Source organism: Manacus candei, unplaced genomic scaffold (assembly GCF_025592945.1).
Source record: "Manacus candei isolate 608988 ecotype Guabito, Panama unplaced genomic scaffold, ASM2559294v1 h1tg000043l, whole genome shotgun sequence".
Classification (NCBI taxonomy): domain Eukaryota; kingdom Metazoa; phylum Chordata; class Aves; order Passeriformes; family Pipridae; genus Manacus; species Manacus candei.
The window spans coordinates 6537523-6561021 of record NW_026138091.1 but is presented as its reverse complement, the minus strand read 5'-3'; the positions used below and the strand labels follow the sequence as shown (position 1 = coordinate 6561021).

Genomic DNA, 23499 nt, shown 5'->3' with positions numbered 1-23499 from the left:
TCAGAATTGTGGTAAAATACAAAACTGTAATAACAGCTTAATAAAAGCCATCTATTCAATTTAAAACTGCTATATTAAAACTAAAAAACAAAATGCAGAAAGCTTATATGCAAGTAAATGAAAGATACTCTCTTCATGTGTAGAGACATTGAAAAGAAAGCTGTGTTTTGCTAGAGGAAAACTGCTTAACTGTGAAAAGGCATAATTGTGAGCTGTGACCAAAAAAAAAGGACAACAATGAAAAAAGCAAAGGCCATAGCCAGCAGCTTTTAAAGCCTCTATGGCAACATTTTTAAAGTTGTCAGAGAAGCCACAGCAAACAGCTGGAGACAGAATCAGATATTTCTTCAATTTTAAACATACTTTGGACTTACAAGGGATTTCCTGCCCACACATCTCAGAGCACCTTAACATTGCTAATGAATTTAGTCTCCTACAGTCCTTAGAGGTGACTGCCATCCTTACGTGGTAGATTAGGAAGATTTGCCATGCATCACACAAGAAGACTATAAAATAGTTAAAAATTAAAGATGCTCTTAATAAAGACAGAAGACTTAGTTTAGGGATGCTATACTGGCAAATCTGAGTGGCAAATACGCTTCAGCACAGCCATGGGTGCCAGAAGCGAGGTCTGGATTCATACACTCCCCTGCTCCATATTAAGCTGATGTGAGTGATCAGACGTCCTCCACTGCTTCCTACCTGTTCATGTACACAAGCTAATCTGCTACAGAACGTTTTTTGGGGGTTCCCTCAAGCTAAAAATATTCAAGTCACCACTGCTTTTACTAAAAGAGGAGACATTTGAGTCATTAAAAATCCAAATTGTAACACATGACAGTTAAATGTTTTCACTGCTTATCTGCCCACTGCTTATCTGTACACAACAGCTACGTGGCAAGTAACCTAACTGAATTAATGTATATTCATACAATACACTTGCAATGCAATCTAAAGATGCAGAACTGATTTCTGGGACAAGAAAAACAGGTCTGAGGTCCCAAGCCTAGTTAGGCAGCAGTTCAAGACATGCAAAGCTCAGGAGGAGGAGGAGGAGGGAAGAACTAGTGTCTTGGTCTCTGCTTGACTCCATCCTACATCTAAGGTACTCAGTCTCCAACTGCACCTTACCACAATCATAAATTTCTAAACATCCCATCCACCCTATTTACTAAGTTAACACGTTTAATTTTTGTGTTTAGAGAATGGTGGACACAGAAGACATTGTCTGTGCCACCAAGTGGGTTGCAATCCAACTACTTTGCCGTCCTGTAGTGCGGTTGAAGCAGGTATTTGTCTTACAAAAGTAGAAACAAGAGTTGCACTCTTTCTGCTGATATCAAGACATCATTATCAGCAAAATAAACAACAACTGATTAAATAAATAGTTAAAGTTTTAGTTACAGGGGCAACTTCTAGCAGCCTTAGGTCTTACTCAGTTTCAATAATCCTATGCATAGCTACAACCAACTAGTGATGATTTTAATAATTTTCACCATGGATACAAAGTACAAAGGTTTGTTTAAAAATGCACTGTTTAAAACTAGAGTGAGCCAAATTCAAAATTGCATACATGGGTCCAGAGACAAAAAAAAAAAATAGGCATCTGAGAGTTGCATGATGTAGTGTTTCCTTTTTAAGCCCTTGACTTTAGAGTGCAATGAAATACACACCTCAAGTATAGATGTTTGCTGTTGCCTTTGCTCCAAGGATGCAGGTGCCTCTCTGGGGATCGTGCGCAGCCTGTCAGCCCAGTGGGAGCTGCCAGAGGCCAGCACAGCGCCCTGTAACCCTGAGGAGGCTGCTTACCCCTCACACTGATTACAGAAACACAAGGAGGGCTTCACTTCAGCTGGAGTCTACTTATTAAGCTGGGGCACCAATATGATGCCCTGTTATGGTTAACACAGTAGAGGTTAGACCATTTATCCAGGCTGGGAGACTTAGGTTTAATCCCTTCCTTACTGCGATGGGGTCTGTGCCCACCTCCTGCCACCCCACCCCAGCCGAGTCAGGATCAGGAGCCACCAGGGCTCCACACTGACTTCCTCACTGCAGAGTGGACAGAGCCCTGGTTACTAAATGGGACCAGTCGTGTCTACATGTTAGCTGCTCACCAGGCAATTGAAAATGAGTAAACACTTCTAGAGAAGGGGACCAGAACACCAGTGCTCTTCTGTCTCAAGCCCATGAGACTTTTATACCTATTATACCCACCCCTTCCTCTGCTGCTTTGTTTTTGGAGACCTGGTCCAGCAGGACCCCTCCCCTCCCTCCTCTTCTCTCCTCTCCTCTCCTCACAAGGCTAAGGCAAGCAGGAGCAGGAAGCAAGTCAGTGGGGGCAAGGGCTGTGCAAGAAAAGGACAGATCAAGCCCTGGTGCATAATTCAGAGGTCCCACAAAGCATCCAGCTCAATTTAAACTTTGACCTTTTCCCTCTCTCTGCTGTGATACTCAACAGGCATGTACGAAACCCAACCTGGTGAAATAACAGCTTTTTTTGTGTGTGTGCTTTGTTTTGGTTTTACTAACGATGAATCTATGCCAGAGGAAAAGTCAATCTTTTTGATCTTTTGTAAAGCCAGCAAATACTTCCATGTTATCATTTTACCTGTAAGTGTGAAAAATTTTTAGAGGGTTCTATTGAAAACTAAATAAAATCAGTGACCAACTCTCCTTCCACCCTCAAAAAGAACAAACCATGCCTTCCATTAACTCTTCTTTAAAAGTTTTCTTCTTTTTAGGTATAGAAAACTGTAATTCTCCATGTGGAATACACTTTCAACTATAGCTACCACTTTCAGTGTTGTTTTTAATTACAGATTCAGTGCTTAAGAAAATTACAGTTTAAATTAGTGGAGTTCTCTAGTTATTTTAATTTGGTTTATTTTTTCAGGTCTTTTAGAAATCAGTGGGATAAGTCTTTCATGTCTCCCAGTCAGTTAAGGAAAACAAACACCATTCCTACTTGATACTCTTTAAACTTCAGTAATTTTGTTATTTTAACATCTCTTAATTGTAAAGATGTCAATTCTCCTACCAATAAACTTAATTAATATGTACATTTAAATGAAAGAGATAATTAATTCACACCTTTCTATTTGCTTATTACTGGACAGTCAGCGTGTATTAAAAGCTCAGACATATGAAAAGAAAACATGGAGAATGAGGCACAAATAAAACAATCAGCATCAAAATATAATTTTCTGTCACCATTTTCCTATGTTCCTATAATAAAACTGTCAACTGTATGAAGTTATTTTCTGCTTTTTATGAGTGGGCATTATCCTCACTTTCCACTGAATTAATTTCACTGGCACTGTAAATTTTTGTTTATGCTCAGTTTTTTTTTCATTTTAGAAGTTATGACAGTTATGACTATTTCTATATTTAAACATCCCACTCACCCACACCCCTGGACTATCGGTAACTTTTTCCAGTTAATTCTGTATAACAAGTCAGTGTTTCCTTTGTTTGAAAGGTGACTACTAGAACCACTTTGTTTCCAAACAGGAATAAAACCCATTTGGGGTTTTATTATTATTATTTACTTTGCATAAAAAAATCTAAGCCATTTGGGATTTCAAGTGGAATGTGGTTTGCTTCAAGGCAAACAAATAATCTTTGTGGAAAGTCTAATAATTACCAAACCACTCTTTTCTAGTTCAGGGAGCTGTACTGACTGGGGTGCAAACACGCTCCAGTAAAGCCGGGCAGCACTGGCCTGTTGCTGTCCTACACATCTAGTATCAGCAAAAGTAAGGCACAGAGAAAAAAAGTTGGTTCTGGTTCCTTCCTTGCTCTGCCCAGAGGCACCTCTGTGATGCAGGTGGGCATGGTGCTGCCTGCCTAGCACTGCCTGCCCGGCTCAGAGCTACCCACTGGGTGCTCACAGGTCACACTAGTTTTCTCCTTGGCTCTCCAAAGAAAATCAACAGCTCTCCAGGGGCTGGAGCCATGCCCCATGCCTCTGCCAAAGCCTCACTATCAGCCCTCCCAGCTTTGCAGGTGAGGGAAGCAAGCCCCAGCAGCTGAAAAAAATGGAGGGCAAAGCATCACTATTGGCCAGAACATCATGGGGAAGCAGAAATTGTCACTTTGGTGTTTGCTAGGTTGCTTGTTTTGGATGGAGAGAGAGAGAGGTTTTTGCAGCCCCCATGGGAAAGTAATGATGGGTGATAAATCTGAGCTTCTGAAGATCTTCCCCTTCGCCCCCAAATGCAATCCAATAACCGTTTCCCAGTTGGCTTCTCAGGGAAGGGCAGGTCAGATTACTGGAAAGTGTGGTCTTGGTAATGGTCAAAACATCTATGTAAGGCCTCCTTTATGAAGCTGTTGTTAGGAAGTTGTGACAAGTAACTAAGATGACGAGCCTTTGTGGTACAAGCTGTCTTTGGCAGTGTGAACACAGCTGATCTGTACTTGATTGCATGACTGGCTAGGAAATTTTGCCTGCAAAGATGCAGTGTTACTGTCAAGGAAAAAACAGGAGTAAAGTACAAAGGCTATTTTGGGCATATTGGCTAGTCATTCTGGACACTAAGGAAATAGTCACATACACACACATCACAAAACATTACATATATAGAGATGTTATGACAGCTTATACTGTCTCATAATTTCCATTAAAAAGTTTCACCCATAAGCATTTACTCTGGGGTAAAACCAGACATAGGGTGTACCTTGAAAAAAACAAAAGGGTTGAAATAACCAAGTATTTTGATGCAAAGATGGTATTTTATTAGTAAAAATTTTAACAAAAAATGGCTGCTAGTAAAATAACACAATTGTTTTCTGCATTTGGGTCACAACAACACCATGCATTGCTGCAGGCTTAGGGAAGACTGGCTTGAAAGCTGCTCAGCAGAAAGGGACTTCGGGGTGCTGGTTAACAGCTGGCTGGACATGAGCCAGTAGCGTGCCCAGGTGGCACATGGCATCTTGGCCTGTGTCAAGAACAGTGTGGTCAGCAGGACTAGGGAAGTGATTGTCCCCTGCACTCAGCACTGGTGAGGCCATATCTCAAATCCTGTGCTCAGTTCTAGGCCCTTCACTACAAGAAAGACATTGAGGTGCTGGAGCGTGTCTAGAGAAGGACAGCGAAGCTGCTGAAGGGTCTAGAGAGTAAATCCTATGAGAAGCAGCTGAGGGAGCTGGGGTTGTTTAATCTGGAGAAAAGGAGGCTGAGAGGAGCCTCATTGCTCTCTATAACTACCTGAAAGGAGGTTGTAGCAAGGTGGGGGTGAGGATTGGTCCCTTCTGCCATGTCTCAAGTGAAAGGATGAGAGGAAGTGGCCTTATGTTGTGACATGGGAGGTTCAGATTAGATATTAGAAAACAAAATTTCACTGAAAGAGTGGTTAGGCATTGGAATAAGTTGCCCAGGAAGGTGGTGGAGTCATCGTCTCTGGAAGTGTTCAAAAGGTGTCTGGATGTGGCATTTGGTGTTATGGTTTAGGAATGATTACGGTGGTGCTGGATTGATGGTCGGATTAGATGATCTTGAAGGTCCCTTTTAATCTTGATGATTGTTTGATCTATACTTTCAGGGACCATAAATATATTGCATTCTTTTGGTATTCCACCTCCCACATGAGATTTTGAAAGCATTTACAAATGTTAATTATTTTGGAGTTGCTGCCAGGTAAAGTATAAATTATTCCATTTGACACATGAGGAAACCAAAAGCCAAAGAGGTTCAGCTTGATAAAGAAACCAATGGCATGAGTCCCACTGTCACTAATTCTCTAATTTCTTTCTTCCAAACATCACCTCTTTCTTCAGTTACAGATTTTTTGCATCAGCAAAAAATAAAGACAAAATAATTTGATTTTCATTGTGATTTAGAAATGCACAGCAATAAATACGTACTATATCACCTTTGAGACAGCTGTACTCAAGGCTCATGTCTTTGCAGTGAATGACTACCCATAACAAAAATAGATGTATTGTCACCCTAGAACATCTGAGCTTTAATCTTGAAGGTGGACAGAGTAATGTATTATATGTGCCAAAGTTATGCAGGTTGCAAAGCATTAAAGGGGGATCTGCCCTGGGAGGAGCTTTCCCACAGTTATCTAAGATGAAACACCTTTTCACTTAGCAGTGTTTGTCAGTATTGAAGGACTTTAGAAAAAACCAATTCATTAAAAATTAAGAAAAATCAAACCCAACACAGGTGATCACCCCAGGTGATTTCTTTTAAGTCATTAAGGATACACTTTTCTCATCTTTTCATGAATTTTTTTGCTCCCTGGTCTTTACACTCCAGGAGATGGAGCTTCAGAAAAAATGCACAAGTAATGGAGACGAGCAAATACTACACATTACAGTTTCACTTCTGATGGACTTGCAACTCCAGATGCTGCTGTAAACAATTTCATTTCTGTCAAGCTCACGACCTTACTTTTACCTTTTATGACCCACTTCTGGTCATGACTTTTGGTTTGAGACCTGCTGCTGGAGATACTGAATTGTTTATTTCAAACACTATGTTCAGAGCTGCTAACCTCCTGATCCCCCGCCCCAACAAATGAAAACATCAAGAATCAGACTCCAAGAAAGTTGTGAGGTGGATTTTTTTTTTTTAATATGGTCATTTAGAGCCTTTTCTTTGAGCCCACCTTTCTGTTTTAATACTTCCTGCCCTTCTGCAGGATGCGTGCACGATAATCACAGCCCTACAACCCTCCACTCTGCTCATTTATAGTGAGCAAAGTAACGGTGACCTCCTCTGGAAAAGCTCTTGTAAAAAAAGAAATACAACACAGAAATCATCTGCTATCTGTTGAGAACTCATAGCTTTTCCTTAATATAGACATTCCTGGTGATCGATGCCAGTATACCCCAGCCCACACCCTCCTTTTTCTCCAGTTGAACCTGCAGTGATACCCTTTGCAAGGAGGCTGTGTACAATCCCCTGCTCCCAGAAACTGCTGGAGAGGAAGCATAGAGGTCAGAAAGGTGGCTGCCCTCACTCCCAGCTCTGGAATTTGAGATGGGTTTAGTTCCCACATCTTTTCAAACAAACAACTGCGTGTTATACCTGTAGAGACCTTTTGTCTCCAGTTTTCTAGGGCATTACTGGGATCAAAATTGGGCTGGTACTGTTTTGTGGAATTGAAGAGAAAGGAAATCAGAGAGAACTGTTTTTTGCAGGAGAAGGAGAATCTGTCTCTGTAGGAGCAGGGGTTGTGCTGTTTATAGAATCATAGAATGATAGAATGGTTTGAGTTTGAAGGGATCTTAAAGATCCTATTACTGTGGGTCCTTATAAAAAGTCCCTCTCCAGCTCTCTTGTAGCTCTCTTTAGGTACTGGAAAGCTGCTCTAAGGTCTCCTTGGAGTCTTCTCCAGGCTGAACAACCCCAGCTCTCTCAGCTTATCTTCACAGGAGAGGTACTCCAGCCTCTGAGCATCCTCGTGGCCCTCCTTGCTCCAAAAAGTCCATGTCCTTATTATGTTGGGGGCCCCAGACTGGATTCAGTACTCCAAGAGGGGTGTCACAAGAGGGGAGCAGAGGAGGAGAATCACATTCCTTGCCCTGCTGATTTCTTGGCTTCTCTCCTTCCCGGAGGGACATTTTGGCTAATTAGAGACAGAACTGCCTTGGCTCACCATCTGCCAACACTGAAGCTTGTCTTAGTGGCATGTGGCCTTCCTTATGATGCATGAAGAAACCCTCAAATTAGATTTTTCTTTTATCATTGGAAATTCAAGTGTTGTCCAGCTTGGAAATCTTCCTGGGAAGGTAAAACAATGACACTACAAGAGGTAAGATAGTGAAAAGACAAGCAACTGAGAACCAGTAGCAAATTTGCCAGTTCTAATGGTTTTCCACATAGGCTGGAGGATTTCAGACCCTCTTAAGGGTCTTGGAAGGAAAATGTACTGGTCTGTAGGAGCAGTTCCATGATTGATGATTCTTTTTCTCCTACCTGCCACCCAAAGGTGCTCCAGCTTCATCTCTTTAATGGAGCAGGTACACAGGGCTTTGCTTTCTGGTTGCCCTATGCTCCTGCTCACCACTTCACATGAGAGGGCAAAAATGATGGGAGGCATAAGTTAAAGAAGAGTTCAAGAAAAATTAAAGAAATAGCAGCAGCTAAGATAGCTCCTCAGTTAATGAATGCAGTTAGGATAAATTTTGTTTGGAGGAAGGAGAGGTGGATAATTAATTTCGGAGGCTGCAGGGATGGAAGGATTTTGCTTATGAAAATTGACCTATATTTATACAAAAGGGGAGTCTATAATTATGCTTTGGTGTAGGGGATGGAAGAGTTCCTGGGGATGTAGTGGGAACAACTGAAATCCATCATAACAGTGTCTGAGTTTTCAGCTCTCTCTGTCACTGCTGTAGGTAAAGACAGGAGATACAACTGTGGCTGTAGGACACAGAAACTGAGGTAGAAAGGCATTATCCTTCCCCAAGGTTGTGGGACTGCGTACAGCAGCACTGTCCTGGGATTTGGGGCAAATAAGGGTGGAAGAAAGGCAGCAAGTGGTATCTCTGTGGTAAAGCACAGTTTGGTAATTACTTCTTATAACAGTGCTGTGAAGAACATTGTTTAAATAAGTAAACACAATTCTGACGTTATTATTCCAGGGTCTTCATTTTGAGTTGTAGACACCAGGCCTGATCACCACCTGGTCCTTCTATTATGTAGAGTTAGTTCTTCCAATTTGCTTCATGTCATATAACAGCTGTTTCTATGTTTTGCTGATTAAAGAAATATTTGCACAATGGCAATGAATTAAATATGGAAGCCAAGTCTGTGTGCTAACTCTGTGGCACAGACCATATCAATGGAATTGTAAGTTAGTTCTGAAAAATCTTCCCTTGCTTTTCACTAGCTATTTCACAGTTGCTCTGTATGTTAACATGTTCCACACAGGGGTCAGCAGTAGTTAACCATAATGAGGTAATTACAAGGTACATTGAGTACAGATGTATGTTAAGAGACATACATTAAGGATGTCAACTAATGGTGCTGTGGTGACAGCATGTTCAAGACCTTTAGTAACGTTCTGTACATTGAACGCCCTTAATATCATTACTTTTTTAAAGTAAGTTTTATCAGCTCTTTTTTCCCCAACTACTGTATGTATTACCATGTGTATATTTATATCTGTGTGTGGAAACTAATGACAGAAATCAGGGATGCCAATCTAATGATGCAAAACAGGTAACAGGTGTGTTTGTATGTTTTTAGTCCAAGTTTTCTTTATAGATTTAAAATTATCCCATTTCTATTAAAATGGGGAAATATGGTTTTATTTGTGTGTGTGATTTTTAAAAACATAGCTGCAGAATAGGTGAAGAGGAAGCAATAGGAAAGTTGCTCCAGTGAAATAACTGCACTGACTGCAGAGAAGAGTAATAATGTGTGAAAGGAACTGAGAATGAAGGCAAACCATGTTTACAACAGAAGCACTGCTCTTGTAGATATCTGAGCTACCTCATGAAGTACTGTGACTCCTGTAAGGAGGAACACAGAAGCAAGCTGCTCAGCATGGTCTGTAAAACTTGCTTCAGCTTTGCTAAGGCTCTGCCTGGGTGGTTGTCCTGTGCTACTGTGCTATTACTACCAGCAACACCTGGATTTAATACCAGTCCCCAAGCTACAGTGACATACACCTCACACCTCTGCAACTAAAGGCACAATCTGAATCTTCTGTTGAAGAGATTGAGGAACCCCACTGAGGGTGGAGGATCTCAATTTTTGAGCACTGAGGTGAAGTAGTTGCACTCTGGGTCTTGGGATTGTTCAGTATTGATCCAAAATCTCGTTCCATGAGGATGGTGCATAATTTTATTAATATGTAACTAACAAGAAGATATTATGATAAAATAATAAAAGAAAAATCTCACAAAAATATACTCTATTCAATGTGAGGTTTGAATAGTATGTAGTTAACAATACAGGAAGCTCCAAGCTTGAGAAGGATAGAAAAAGTACTGAAGAGTTTAACAAAAAATATCTTAGTCATTGAAAGAAGATACAGTAGGAAAAAAAAAAAGTATGTTAATGTTTAATTAAAAGACCACCACCAAGATGGAAGATGCATTTTGACTAAGCTGGCACCATTGACCTGCGTTTTTTCCAAATTGTAGGCTTGTATTTCAGAACTTGATTAAATTGTGGTATTTCTATCTTCAGTAATGTCTGTATATAATAGACATTGTATATTATACATACTTATATATTATCATATATATATTATACACTGTATATCTTACAATTAAACCACCATAGAGAGAACATATCTTCACTCAAGCCAACACAACAGAATGAATTTTGTGCATGACTTAGTTACCTGTTGCAACATAACGCACAGATGTACAAGTGTACTTACATACCATGGAGGTGTAACTATGTTTATATAAATGCACACATTTAAAGTGGGACTCTTATTTACCCTGCTAATGTAATTATCAACATGAAAGACTGGTTTTAGTAATACTTAAAGACATCATGAAATAAAACCTGCCTTAACATTTCATACGTTGAACCAGTCAACAACAACAAAAAAGAAAAAAGAAAAACAAACAAAACAAAAACCCACAAACAAACAAAAACAAAGACAAAACAATACAAAACAAAACAACAACAACAACAACAACAAAAGAAAACCAAAAACCGAAACCCAAAAAGCGAACAGGTGATTTCCCACCATGTAAGTAGAAGATTTTTACAATCAGAAGGAACAGAAGTAGTTTCTTTTTAAAGAGCAGCTTTTTTTTTTTTTTTTTTCCTCAGGCCAACACCAAGCGCTCCAAAGGCCTGAGTAGCAGCACCTCGGGCAGCGGGGAGAGAGAAGGGAGAGCCGCTTCCTGCCAGACCGGTGCCTGGCGGGGCGCGTCTCGGTTGCCCGCTTAAGCAGCTGGAAGCGGCAACCGAGGCGTTTGCAGGACGGCAGCGTTCCCAGAAGCCGCTGCCCATCGGCTGCGGCACCAACGCGGCTTCTTACGGATTTATTTACTTCCCCGTCGCCCCCAACGCGCTTCCATTCACGAAAGACCTCAGGCACTGCCGCGCTTCTGGTGCCGGCGCCTCCTTCGGTCAGACGCACCGGGTGGCCCGGTGGGGCCGGGGCGGCAGCGACGGGCACGGCCCGGGCAGGCCCCAGGGATTCTCCGAGCAGCCGGGCGGCGGGGGACGGCCGGGGCAGCCGCGGGGCGGGGGCGCTGGGCCACCCCTCCCTGTGTCACCCACGGCCGGGGGAAGGGGCGCGGCGGCCACCGACGAGGGACAAGGGGCCTTAGTCACTGCCCGGGGGCCAGGGGCGCGGGTGACTCCCGAGGCAGCTCCGCGCCCCAGACAGGGGCCGCGGGCGGAGGAGCGACCTCCCCATGTCCCCGGGGCAGTTCTGTGTGTGACACGGCGGCCTCCCAGCCCCCGACACCTCCGTCCCGTCCCCTGAGCGGGACGGAGTTCGCCGACCCGGGGGTGGAGGAGAAGAGGAAGGGTGGGCGAGCCCCCCGTGGCTGTGCGGCGGCGGGAGACCATCGATCTTATTTAGGAGCTGGTGCGCAGCTAACACTTCCTGCGGTAATTTGTGACCGCGGCTATTCATTGTCCGCGTCCCGCGCGCCCGCCGCCCCGACGCCGCGCAGTCTGGGGAGGAGGAGCCCGGCCGGGCGGAAGGGGGAAGAAATCCCCCGCCCCAACCACCTTCTTTGGGGGTCCCTGCGCCCGGCCACCGCTTCCCTTCCCCCCCCCCCCCTTTTTTTAATGAATAGACTGGATGCCCACTTGTTTCTTGTTCTTGGAAAAAGCCAAGCGGTGTGCTGTGGGTTCAAACCGAGTTTAAGCAACAAGTCTCCCCAGTTCGCGCGGGCCGGGGAGGGAAAAGATGTCCTTGCCCCCGGTCCCCGTCGCCCCCCGCGGGCCGGGCCGGGCTGCAGGTCCTGTGGCAGGGGCGATGAGCGGTCTCCTGAGGATGGCCAGGGTAGGCGAGGCGGCGGGTCTCGGTGGCCGGGAGGCTCCTGACCCGACGGGTGGCAGGCAGAAGGGAAAAGCGCCACCAGGGCCTCGGGCCAGCAGGAGATTTGGGGCTCCTCAAGGCATCCGGGGAGGGGCATCCCCGCGGGCTACGGCAAGGTCTAGGACCTCTGGCCGCGGGCTGGATTTAGCCATCTCCGCTCGCCGATGGTAAGGCATTTACCATCTTTGCTTTGTCCTTAATAACTCCGGCGCCGGCGCTCTCCTTCCTCTCCCGCTTTATAGACTGTCCCAGCGGTAGTGACACACACACACGCGCGCTCCCACACACGCACACGCACGTTTATCAGACACAAAGCTAAAGGATTTGCCCCGCTCCCCAGCCCTCTCCCCAGCGCAGCCGCCTTCCTCGGGGCGCGCTGTCGGGCTCCATACCCGGTGCTCGCCTGCCCGCGCCGAGCACCCAACGCCGCAGCAAAGGGAGGAGGTGCTTGCTTTGCCTCTCGCTAAACTTTGCCACTTACCCATCTTTTTTAATTTATCTGAGCCTTAAATGCGCCCCTCCCCCCCAATACTCAGCACCGATTTTATTTTCTTTTGCTGTTTCCTTTCAAAGACCGAGACCGTGCCACCGTGTGCCGTAGTTCCTTCGTTCTTAACATGATTCAGTTTTGTAACCTCCCCCCCTCGGCTTTCCTAAGCGAAGCGGGGCGGGGGCTGCCTTTTTTCTGAATGGTGGCAAGGAGGAGCATAGGGACAGCAGTGATCTCTTGCTGCTGTCAAGCTGGCTGCCCCGATCGTGGGAAAGTGGCTGCACGTAAAGCAGCAGATTCTTTGTCCCTGTTGTTCTTCTGTAATCGATCTCACTTCAAGTCGAGGGGTGGAAAACTTCAAAGGCAAATCAGGCTGTTGGAGGTCGGGGCAAGACCGCAATTGGCTCGTAATGCACCCACTTTGCCTCCTCCCCCTCTTACTCCTGCTGGAGCCAGGGGGTTGGATGGGGTGGGTGTGAGGGGAAGAGCCCTCCGATCTGTAAAGTACGTCCAATCAATACATAAAATGCAGACTTTGTGGAAGGAGTGAGAGGGAGAGAGGGAGGGAAAAGAGTTGGGAGCGTTAATGCTCCCAAGTCAAACACACAGGCTCCTGACTGCGCTTTTTCTGCCTATCCTCTCTTGTCTAAATAGCTGCATTCTAGTTATATATGGAGTAGTGGCTCGCCTTTTCGTTTATTTTTTTCCCTCTCTAGGTCAATTTTAGGACTGTACAGTTTGCTGTGTAAGTTACTATAGAAGAAAAAAACAGCTGCTTAGCACCAGCTGAGGGTTGTGGTACAAAGCAATCTACTACGGCACGAAGTTTTAGCAGTGGAGGGAGGGGGGAGCCCAGCTGGTGCCAAGACAATACATAACCGCTCTATGGACATCTGCCATTCAGAACCAGCTGCGGCTGGGACTTTGGTCATATCTGCCAAGATGTGTAAACGACATCTAGGAAGGGATATCTGAAGTCATGGAAATATGCGCTTGCACTGAAGTGTGTTGCATGAGAACACCATTTTGATAGACTAGAGTAGAAAAAATGTGTAACTGTTTTTGCCGCGTGATTTAAGACATTTCCTAAAAAAAATTTGGCATGTCAGAAAAATGCACACAATCAGATCTACATCTACCCTCCCCACACCTGCCTATCACAATACCTTTAACTTTTTAGTACTGTGAGAAAGTTGAATTTAACCTTTTGTGATCGGTGATGTTACATTATACGGCTTTCTGATAGACCTTGATTAAACACTTCAATATGCTTTGTATAATTTTTTTTCTCTCCTAGCTAACTGTGCAAAATTGGAAATTACAGAATTTGATGGGTTTAGTAGAATTTAGGTTCTTCCTCCTGCTCCAGTTTGTGCCCATATAGCAGTAGAAAAATGCATAAAGAAGCTGCTACCCAGGGCTCTCTCTGACCCTATTTTGGGATTCCCTGATAGCACATAGCAGGCATGTAGCTGAAGCAAGCTATTTTGAGTGCTGGGTTGTACCAGCATCAGTAATTTCAGGTAAGCCTGGGGCTGCTGTAACTTGTGACAGGAACTTGATTAGCCTCAGACAGAGGAGAAGTGAAAACTGCAACGCAGTTTGGCATCTTCAATATGTTAGGTGTCAACTCAGTTATGCTAAGGACATGGGTTTAGTCATTCTCTGAGTTTTTGAGGTAAGTAATAGTATTTTTTTTAATAAGTAATACTATTTTAGCACCTTTCACAGACATAATAACCCTTCAAATATGTTTCCCCTCATATAGTCAGCTTCAAGTGTTGCAGTATAAGTGTGGTCACATAGTACAGGTGAAGCTTATGGCAACACCCTGTGCTTGTGCTGGGACATTATAAAGCCCATTTCCACTCAGTTGATTGCAGCCTTTCAGTTATTCACCCTTTACATCATAATTTTCTGTCTGGCTTCTTTCCCAGAGTGAATTTTTCAGGAGCTATTTCAGAAAAAAATATTCAACTCTGTTTAAATACAAAGAAAATTTGAAAATGGTAAAAGAACTAATGTTTTTACAGTGTAACCATGTTCTCAACAGTGTTGGTTTTTCAGTGTTGTGGAGTAGAGAGTTAAAAGTAGGAAGAAATCTCAATCAATTAGAAACAAGCCTTTTTAGTGAAATAGTTGTAGTTGATGGGATCACTTTTTATCAAATTGATTTATCAAATTAAGGGGTTATTTAAAGAAACCAATTCCTTACATCCAATTAACTCAGCCCATGCTGGCTAAGAGAACTACCGTTGCATTGTACATTCGCACATGGAATAGGAATCATATTATAGGAATAGAGCTATCATACATATGATTTTTTTCCCCTCGGATGACAGCTCTCCTTCCCCTCACCCATCCTCTGGGTCCCATCTGGATAACCTTTTCATAATTGCACTCTGTGTTTTAAAATCTCAGCCAGAGTGGCAACTGGGGCTTTTTGTTTTGTTTTCTGTCTAGATTTTTTTTTTCTTCTTTCTGCTTTGTTTTGCTACAGGAAGAACTAGGCAAGGGGTGGGCTTGGCCCTGTGTAGTATCTAGTGAGAGTGGTAACAGAGCACAGGGGGAGAGGCAAGCAGTGCAATAGCAGCAAGATGGAGGCACTAAGAGAAACAGCTTGATGCAGTTCCAAACCTCTGAAGGGAGTTTGGAGGTTCATGCTTAGAAGAGAGGATGACCTAGGCTAGCATGATAAGGAGAACACTGCTAGTGTTTGAAGGGGCTTTAGGCACAGGGGAAGTTTGGAGTAGTGTTCCACTAGTCTGGGAAGTGTTTGGGGAAAGGTACAAGAGGTTGGGGTTTGACAGCCCTCTCAGACTTGCAGTTAGAGGATTTCTGAGTCCAGAATATTTAGGATTATCCCCCTGGCACTTCTAACAAGGACTTCAGGTTCTAGTAAGGAACACATTCAGGGCTATTGAACATCACCTCCCACCATAGAAGCAGCAGTGGTGGGTAGACCATATGGACCTTCTACTAATATGCTGCAGAAACAAGTCACAACACTGCCACTGCTGTGATACTCTTAAACCTTTAGACATGGTCAGTAAGGTTGGGAGGGCTGTAATGGGAATTATGCTCCATCACTACTTCTCTTTCTCCCTCCTTCCATTCTTTGTTTTTTAGACTGTTGCTTAACAGTTAATCTTGCTGGAAGAGAGTAGGATTTATCCCTGCGAGTCTCCTATGGCAAAGGCTGCAGGACATGGTATGCTGAAGGTTCTGGGAATTAATCTTTGTACCCCTCCTACCTCCATTCATATGCCTAGCATTCCTGCTCTAGCACTTTGCACAGTGCAGCACAACTTGTGTATAATGGATATTTTAAGATTCCAATAAGATCATCCACCTTTTTCAGCTAAGAATTTTAAAGTTTTACTGTAACTTTAATGTTTGGATACATTCTGAATTATAATTCTATTAACATCTGTGCTTTGTCTATTTGTCAAGGTACACATAAATCTGAGGCTGAAGTTCCATCAGTGTATGTTCCCCCCCCGCTTTTTCATGTTGCTGTTAAGTTTGGACATATTCTATCCCAATGCATCCTTACCACACTATTGCTAGAGAGAAATTAGTATTCCCATTTTGCAGATGAGAAACCAAGGTGAAGAGAGACTCCAAGTAAATATTGATGAATGTGCACATGTTGAAATGAAACTTCAGGGTCTCCCAGCTGAAAATCCCTTCCTACCTCCCTCTCTTGTCTAGACTGAGTGCAGATGTACTGTGGGATCTGAACTCTCCATGTGATAGAGCATGATCTCGTGTCACACGATAGAGGAGAAACTACATTGCAGAGCATCATTCCTGAGTTCCATTCATGCAGCCTTGCACCAGAGTTATTCCGTGCATGTGTCTTGTGGATCTTCTCAAGACAGTAGTGTCCTTCTTTCTAGATATGTCCCTATTGTAGGTAATGAGGGCTAAAAGGCACTTCTGACCTCAGCTTCTATGACTGCTTGCAGGCAAAGCTGGTTGGTTCTCAGGGAATAAACTAAACATAGTTACTATAGGTGGTTAAAGAAGCTCAATGGTCACCTTGAAAGTGACCTTAATAGACTAGTGTTGGCATTAAAAAGTCTTTAGCATAGCTGGAAAGTGAAGCCAGACCTCCCTAGTGCTCCTTCAGTTTGCTGAAGGAGCTCTGCTTCACACTTAGCAATACCACCCATTCTGTTTCTTTTTTTTTTTTTTAATCTCTCCCTTTAGCACTTTTCTACTCCTTTTACTCTTCATATTCCATTTTGTTTCACTTTTCAACTTCAACTTAAAATGCTCTATTTAAAAATGTAGGGGCTAGATCCTTGGAGCCAGCCAAACCACACATGGTGCAGGCCCAGGGTATACAGAGGGGGAAAGTGGCTCTAAGCCATTTTTCATCTCCCTTGATTCTAGGTTGACTAGATGCCAAAGTGGCCCCTGGCATAACTGAGAGTAGGAATGCTCTAAATTACACTAGTTAGAACAGTTCCCAAGGGCCTATCCTATGCCACTTGCTCCTTTCCGCCTTGGCCACCTATGAAGGCCTCCTACACTGCCTTATTTTGTGCAGGGATTTCCTACATCAGGGAATGCCCAGCTGCCCTGTTATGGTACAAACGTGATGGAGAATAATTCCCTAAGAATTTCCAGAAAAAATAAAGCATTTTTGTTGAAGAAAATTACAGAAATAACATACTATTAGAATTTGTCATCTTAATGACTTTGCATGAACATTACATTTTTCCTTCCTAACTTCCATGTGTGTTTGACAGGGAAAGGACTTGTTTTGAATTAGGCTGTAAAGTCTTCAAGAAGGGGGCTTTGTAGGTTGAGTAAAGAATGGTCTGGAGAACAATACAGAAAATGTTTTATACTATTAGAAAAATCAACAGCTTTTTTTCTTTGATGAAAATATTGCATGTGGTTCTAGTCATGCAATTTCCAAAAGGAAATGGAATGACTGTTATGGAGATGTGACAATGGGAAGACTGAAGTGAGACTGGAAGAATTCAATGTACCCACTCAGAAGACAAATAACAGAGGTTATAATAAAAAAAAAAAAATCCTAAATATAATCTTATATTTGACTGGGAACCTCTTTTACAAGGGGTGTTTTCAGTGAAAGATGGCAAACGGAGAATCAGCCAAGAAACTATTTTCTTATACAAGGAGGTATTGTGCAAAATATTCCAAGAGAGATAAATATGATAACCAAAATATGGCCTGGCTTAAAAGATGACTAATTTGAGTAGGGTATAATACTTCATAGTTTCTTATCACTTAGAGTTTAAGACAACTTTTTAGGTGTTAGAATGCAATTTCATGAGGGCAGACTATCCCACAGCTACACAGAAAGGATTTCTAGCATCTAAGTCTGAGGTGTGACAGAAAGAGTTGACACAACTTCTTGGACTAGGAAGGTCTCACATTTGAATCTGTATCACTTTGTATAAGCAGAAAGAGGGAAACTTGGCTTTGTACTTGGAATCCAAATCCTTCTTTGAGACCACTGAATGCCCTCACATTATAAACAACTATAATTTTGATCACAACAAATAGAGTCAGAAGTCAACACTGGGACACAGTGGAATGCCAATTGAAAAAAAGAAGAGAGTGTTAGAGCTGAGCAGGTTATCTTCCAAACGTGTGGGAGAGTTCAGTTTTTGAAGTGATCGAAGGCCTGAAGCAACCTTTGAATTTTAATTACCACCCAGCAATATCTTACCTTCCTCTTGAAAGCATTGTTCATCATACTCACATCTTCAACTTTTATGATTGTAAGTTTCCAAAAGTATTGTGGTTTGGTCTAAATTTGGCAATTTTAACAGAAAGCTTTAGTACATGCTATTGTCCAAAGCAACTATAATTAGAAGTAAAAAGTTTGAATTGACTGTGGAAGGACTAATGTATATTCCTGAGCTGCCTCAGGTAGCCAGTAGGTCCTTGTCCTGCTACCTGTGCTGTTACATATATCTTCCACTTGTATTTTGAGCACTGAGTACCAAAGCTGGGTGAATCAGGAAGCATATAGCCTCCTCACATGGAAAGATCACTCAGAAAGACGAGGAGAAAAGTGAAATTCTCCTCCATGTTTTCAAGGGACTGTTTGTTTTGGAGAGATGGATTCATGGGTGGAGATGTGAATTTTGAATTCCCTTTGCTTTCTAACCTTGTCTAACAGTTGTGAAGATTTACTGGGTAGGATGCTCCTCTTGGTTGTAAGAGCTGTTTGTAGGAATGAGTGTCATTCTGCCTTTCTGTGCGTTACTGCTTTAGTTAAACAGCGTTTGCTGGAAGTCCTAGGAACAGATGGAGCAATAGCACATGTGAAAGAACATCTGTGCAGTGAAATTGCCACAGCAGACATCTCCTTTTGAGCAAGGAGAGAAAGATTTGTCTGTCTGAAGGGATCCTCTCCTATACTTCTTTGCTCAGAACAGATGACTCAAATCAATTGAGAAATAAAAGATTTTTTTTTCCTTGTCAAATACAAGAGATCTTGCTCTTTGATTTTGAGTTCTTGAGCTTCCAGAACTGTTGTGTGTTAACAAATGCAGAATGGCAATTGTATGACCAGACTCCTAAAGGCGTGTCATTTGACAGACAGATCAGAAGTCCTTTGAAGAAATATGAGGTAGTTCACATCCATAGGACAATTTTTTCTTTGGTTTCAATTTGCAGGAGTGGTTTTGGGACCTGAGGCTACGTTGCATTGCATTTTGCTTCACATCATCAACTTTGAGAAACTGGAAAGATGCCTCCTTGCATACCGGATCCATTTTCTAGCTATTAAGATACAGACAGCACCAGATAGCTAGTGTGCCAACTTCTTGCAGGTCAGTCTGTGTTCAGTTTTAAATCTGTGAGATTTTACTGGCCTGACAAGCTACCCTAGAACATGCACATGCTGAAAGTTTAGCAAAATCACACCTACTAAAATTGCCTTCTTTTACAGGGCAATTTGCGAAGCACTGGAAGCACTCTGGTGGCATGTTACATGTCAAGAGAGGCTTTCTGAACTTGCCAATGACCAATAAGAGCACTAAGAAAGACTTGAATAGCTTCTAATTTTTGCAGATAGCTTAAATAATCAGGTGATAGCACTTTCAAGTAGTGAAGTAATTCTGTCAGGCTTTAGGGAAATCTTAAGAAAATTAATGTTTTATGACATCTGTGCCAAGTTATCTGTGTGCAGTATGTCAAATCTGCAGTAAGACACTGTCTTGCTGGAAATCTCAGCCCCCCTATATCTGAAAAATAGATACGATTCTGATTTTATAGGGGCAGAAACTGAGTTTGTACAATTTGAGCAAAGTCTCCTGGGCTGTCAACCCAGAAAGAATCTAGATATATTTTTAACTAAAGGTTTATAAAAATGGGGCCCCTGGTGGTCTAGTGGTTAGGATGCAGCACTCTCACCACTGCGACCTGGGTTCGATTCCCACTCAGGGTAAAACTCCCCCGGGCAGATGGAGCTAAGGCCATCCACCTAAGAGAAGGTCACTCTAAACAAACCTACATCCTGAGGACCTCACTGCCACTGTCCAAACTTGCTCGGCCCCGGCAGATGAACCTCAGGATTAAAGGGTGGGCTCAGTTCAGCGCACACTGTGTCTCACCTAAAAAATCCACTGTGCAGGCTTGAAGGGTTAAGGACCTTTCCCAAATCTTCGCTCATGAAGACTTGCCATACATTCATAAAAATAGAGGAGGTCTAACTTTCTTGAGAAAAACTGATTTAGATGAAAATAATCAAAGGATCTGAATTAGAGTTTGCTAAAGTCAGGTTGATAGTATCTCTGTCTGTCTGAGCTGGATGCCTTTTTGGATGTCTACTTCAGCTGTGGATATGCAGATGAGGACTAAGAAGAAGAGTACAACCTAACAACCAGTACACCACCCAGGTTTATTGCATGTCTCAGAGGAGATGGAATAGTGTTGAATGAATAGTCTTTAATGTACCCATTCAAATTCACAAAATGGAATAAAATCCTTTGCATTCCGAAATGGAAAGGAGTCATAGAATGGAGAAGGAAAAATTAATTAAAGCAACTCCAATATTTTGATGTGTGTTTACAACTAGAGTGGTAATGTTAAAACCTTTACTGAATAGAATTTTCCCTGAAAACTGTTATTTACAGTATCAGAATATTCTTGCAACATTTTTTTATCAACTACAGACACAATCACATGATTTGTAAGTGTAAAAATAATGAGGGACATAACTAGGTTTTATATGTGCCAGCATTTGCAGGATGTTGAATTTGTTTTTCAGTGCCAGTTCAGAATGTTGGTATCTGCATCACTTCTGATTAACTGCAGAACCTGAGTCTGGGAGAAGTTCTTCTGAGAACCATTTATTTACATGTGACAGTTGTGTAACGTTGTCTGTTAGGTTTGTGGATTAGACTCTAGATTTCATTAACTGAGATGTCTTAATGATGCCTGAGAAGCCCCAAGAAGACTACGGAGCTGGCTACAGAGGCATCTTCCCATTAGTGATAGTATCAGCTTGTGGCAGGGCCAGAATGCTGCAAGCTGTTATGTTTTTCCTGGAGGATCAAAGCTACTGTCTGGTCTCAAAAACTCAAATCTTAACAGCACAGTAGTACAATCTATAGTCTAGCTAAGTGCATATTGTGACATGTGAGAAAGATAATGCAAAATACTAGGAAGAATCTGGCACATTGATAATAGTTAATGCCAACTGCTAACTTTGCTGTCCTAAGTATAAATTTTAATTGCATTAAAATTTATTCTGTGTCCTAGTGATTGTTCACCTGCTGGTAGCTACATCACTGTGATGTGGGCATAGCTACCTAGACAGAGGGGTAGGTGTTTACCACAACTGACTGGGTGAAACAACTGAGACGAGGAATGGTTGGCAAAAATCTTTTAGAATTTTAGTAAAAATTAAGTAAGTGACATTGTTTAGTTCAGAGTACCCATGCTTTTCACAGCTCTAGTAGCTGACATTTTTTGATTATGTCTCAGAGGAAGAAATAACTTTATTCTTTTGACTCGTATGACTGTGAACAGCCCAGATGGACTGATCGATAGCAGTAGCAATACTCATGGGAGGAGAAAGAGTTGGGATCAGAACCATGCAGAGTTGTTGCCATTTTCAAGGACTTTGCCCAAGCCTCACACTGAAGTTTTGCAGATAAAAACTTGGATGCACTGATAGCTGTATGTGAAAGTTTGAACAGTATCTGCTTGCAGTTCTTGACTCATGTCGGTGTAGTTTGTCCTTTGCCTTTATATGCACCAAATTCACCCACAACATTTTCTAGATATGAAAATATTACATGTGTTTAGTAGTCAATTTACAGATATTAAACTTCTCAATTATTATTACAAAAATGGTTTTAGAAGAGGCTGATCACCATTATGGACTGGTTTTATAAAATACAAACCAGCTAGCTTTCAGCTACAAAACAGCTCCCACACTACAAGTGGCTTCCAACTTTTCAAATGGCCAAACAAATGTTCTTGAAATGTGCTGAGATCAATTTGTACTTACTTGGAAGTCTGGTGTAGAATCATATGAAGTCTGACAGACAGTTAAACCTCTGTGGGATGGGAAAAAATCCTATGTTTTAATGGAATTGCTTGAAAGTATCCTATAGCACTGCTCTATTCAGTTTTCATACAGCTTTGCAATGCTTCCTCTGGGCAGCCTATTCCTGTGCCTCACCAACATCCACAGTAATGAATTTCTTCCTAATATCTAATCTAAACCTACTCACTTTCAGTTTAAAGCCATTCCCCTGTCACTACATGTCCTTGTAAAAAGATCTGGTGACAGTGCTCTAAATTTCCATCTAAGAGTGAAAAATGCCACTAGTCTTAACTCAATTTTAGTAACTGTATCAAAAAGACAAGCTTACATGAGTGCTATTGCAAAAAGAAAACTCATAATTTAAACCCTTCACTGTTGCTCTCTGTTTATTGTGTTTGGGATTCATCTCACCTATTTTGGTATGTCTGTAGTGGAGCCCTCTACAACTGAGAGAGTTATCCCAGGCTGCTTTTTAGGAGAGAAAGAAATACTTTTAGAGCACAATTCATCAGCATTATTTGTGCTGTTTACTTTAGAAGCAGAATATTTACACTTTCTTTCTTTCTGTTGACTAATAAAATTAGTTAGGCTTCCACACTGTAGGTGTCTACAGTTGGTTAGGTGAGTCATAATGTTATGGAGTAATTCTTTAATGTTCATCCTTGTGGCTGATGCAGAAAACTACAGCATCAGAAGGAAAATGTTGGTTCCCATGTTCTAAAGACTTAGCAGTCTTCAGCAAAATGTATGCAGAGAATCCTGAGAGGTCCAACTCATGGAGGAATGGACTGTCACTGGGAACAAGTAGAAAATACTTAAGCTCGAGATCTGCAGAACACAAACCTTAACCAAATCAAGCCCTTCCTCACTGGACACCATGGACTTAATGTATGCTTATTTGAATTTCTCCTTCAACTCAGGTGCAATCATGAAGTAGAGATAATACTTGTCTCCTTGGCATCCTCAGGAAAGTCCATGGGCTACTCCATGGGCTACTGGTCTTAGCTGGGCTTCTTCCTTTTCTTCAAAGCCAGTGGACCTCAAAATCCATAGTAAGTTTATCTACAGTCTTCAGAGAGAGTTCTTGACAGTTACTACACATCATTTTTTTCTGTCTTGGAGAAAATTATTGGGCTCTTATTAAAAAGGTTCCAGGAATTTGGCATCTGTGGCACACCAAACTCACTTTTAAAGGAGGTGCCAAGGGATTGAGGCTTTATCTGTTCGTATCCTCACAGTTGTTTACAGTTGGTATTTTTTGCAAAAATGTTTGTGTGTGTCATGCGTACAGTAGTGCCTGCCTGAGTCAGCAAGTAGACATTAATAACAGCATTCAGAGAAGTAAACTACTATGCTCATCTTCTCCATAGGGTTCTGCAGAACATGTTGTTTGCTCAGAACACTATGACATTCAATCTTTGGCTGCATCCAGGTATCTAGGATTGAGTTTTCAGTCCTACCATACTGGAATT

At 42.3% G+C, this 23499-nt stretch overlaps 1 protein-coding gene across 1 annotated transcript in view; it reads left to right on the top strand.

Moving 5' to 3' along the window:
- The first annotated feature begins 12133 nt into the window (after positions 1 to 12133).
- LOC127474681 (uncharacterized) overlaps positions 12134 to 23499 on the top strand; it is a 141500-nt gene continuing 130134 nt past the window's right edge. Inside the window, exon 1 of the mRNA XM_051795845.1 lies at positions 12134 to 12154. The gene's annotated coding sequence lies outside the window, so the exon portion shown is untranslated. The remainder of the gene's footprint in view (positions 12155 to 23499) is intronic.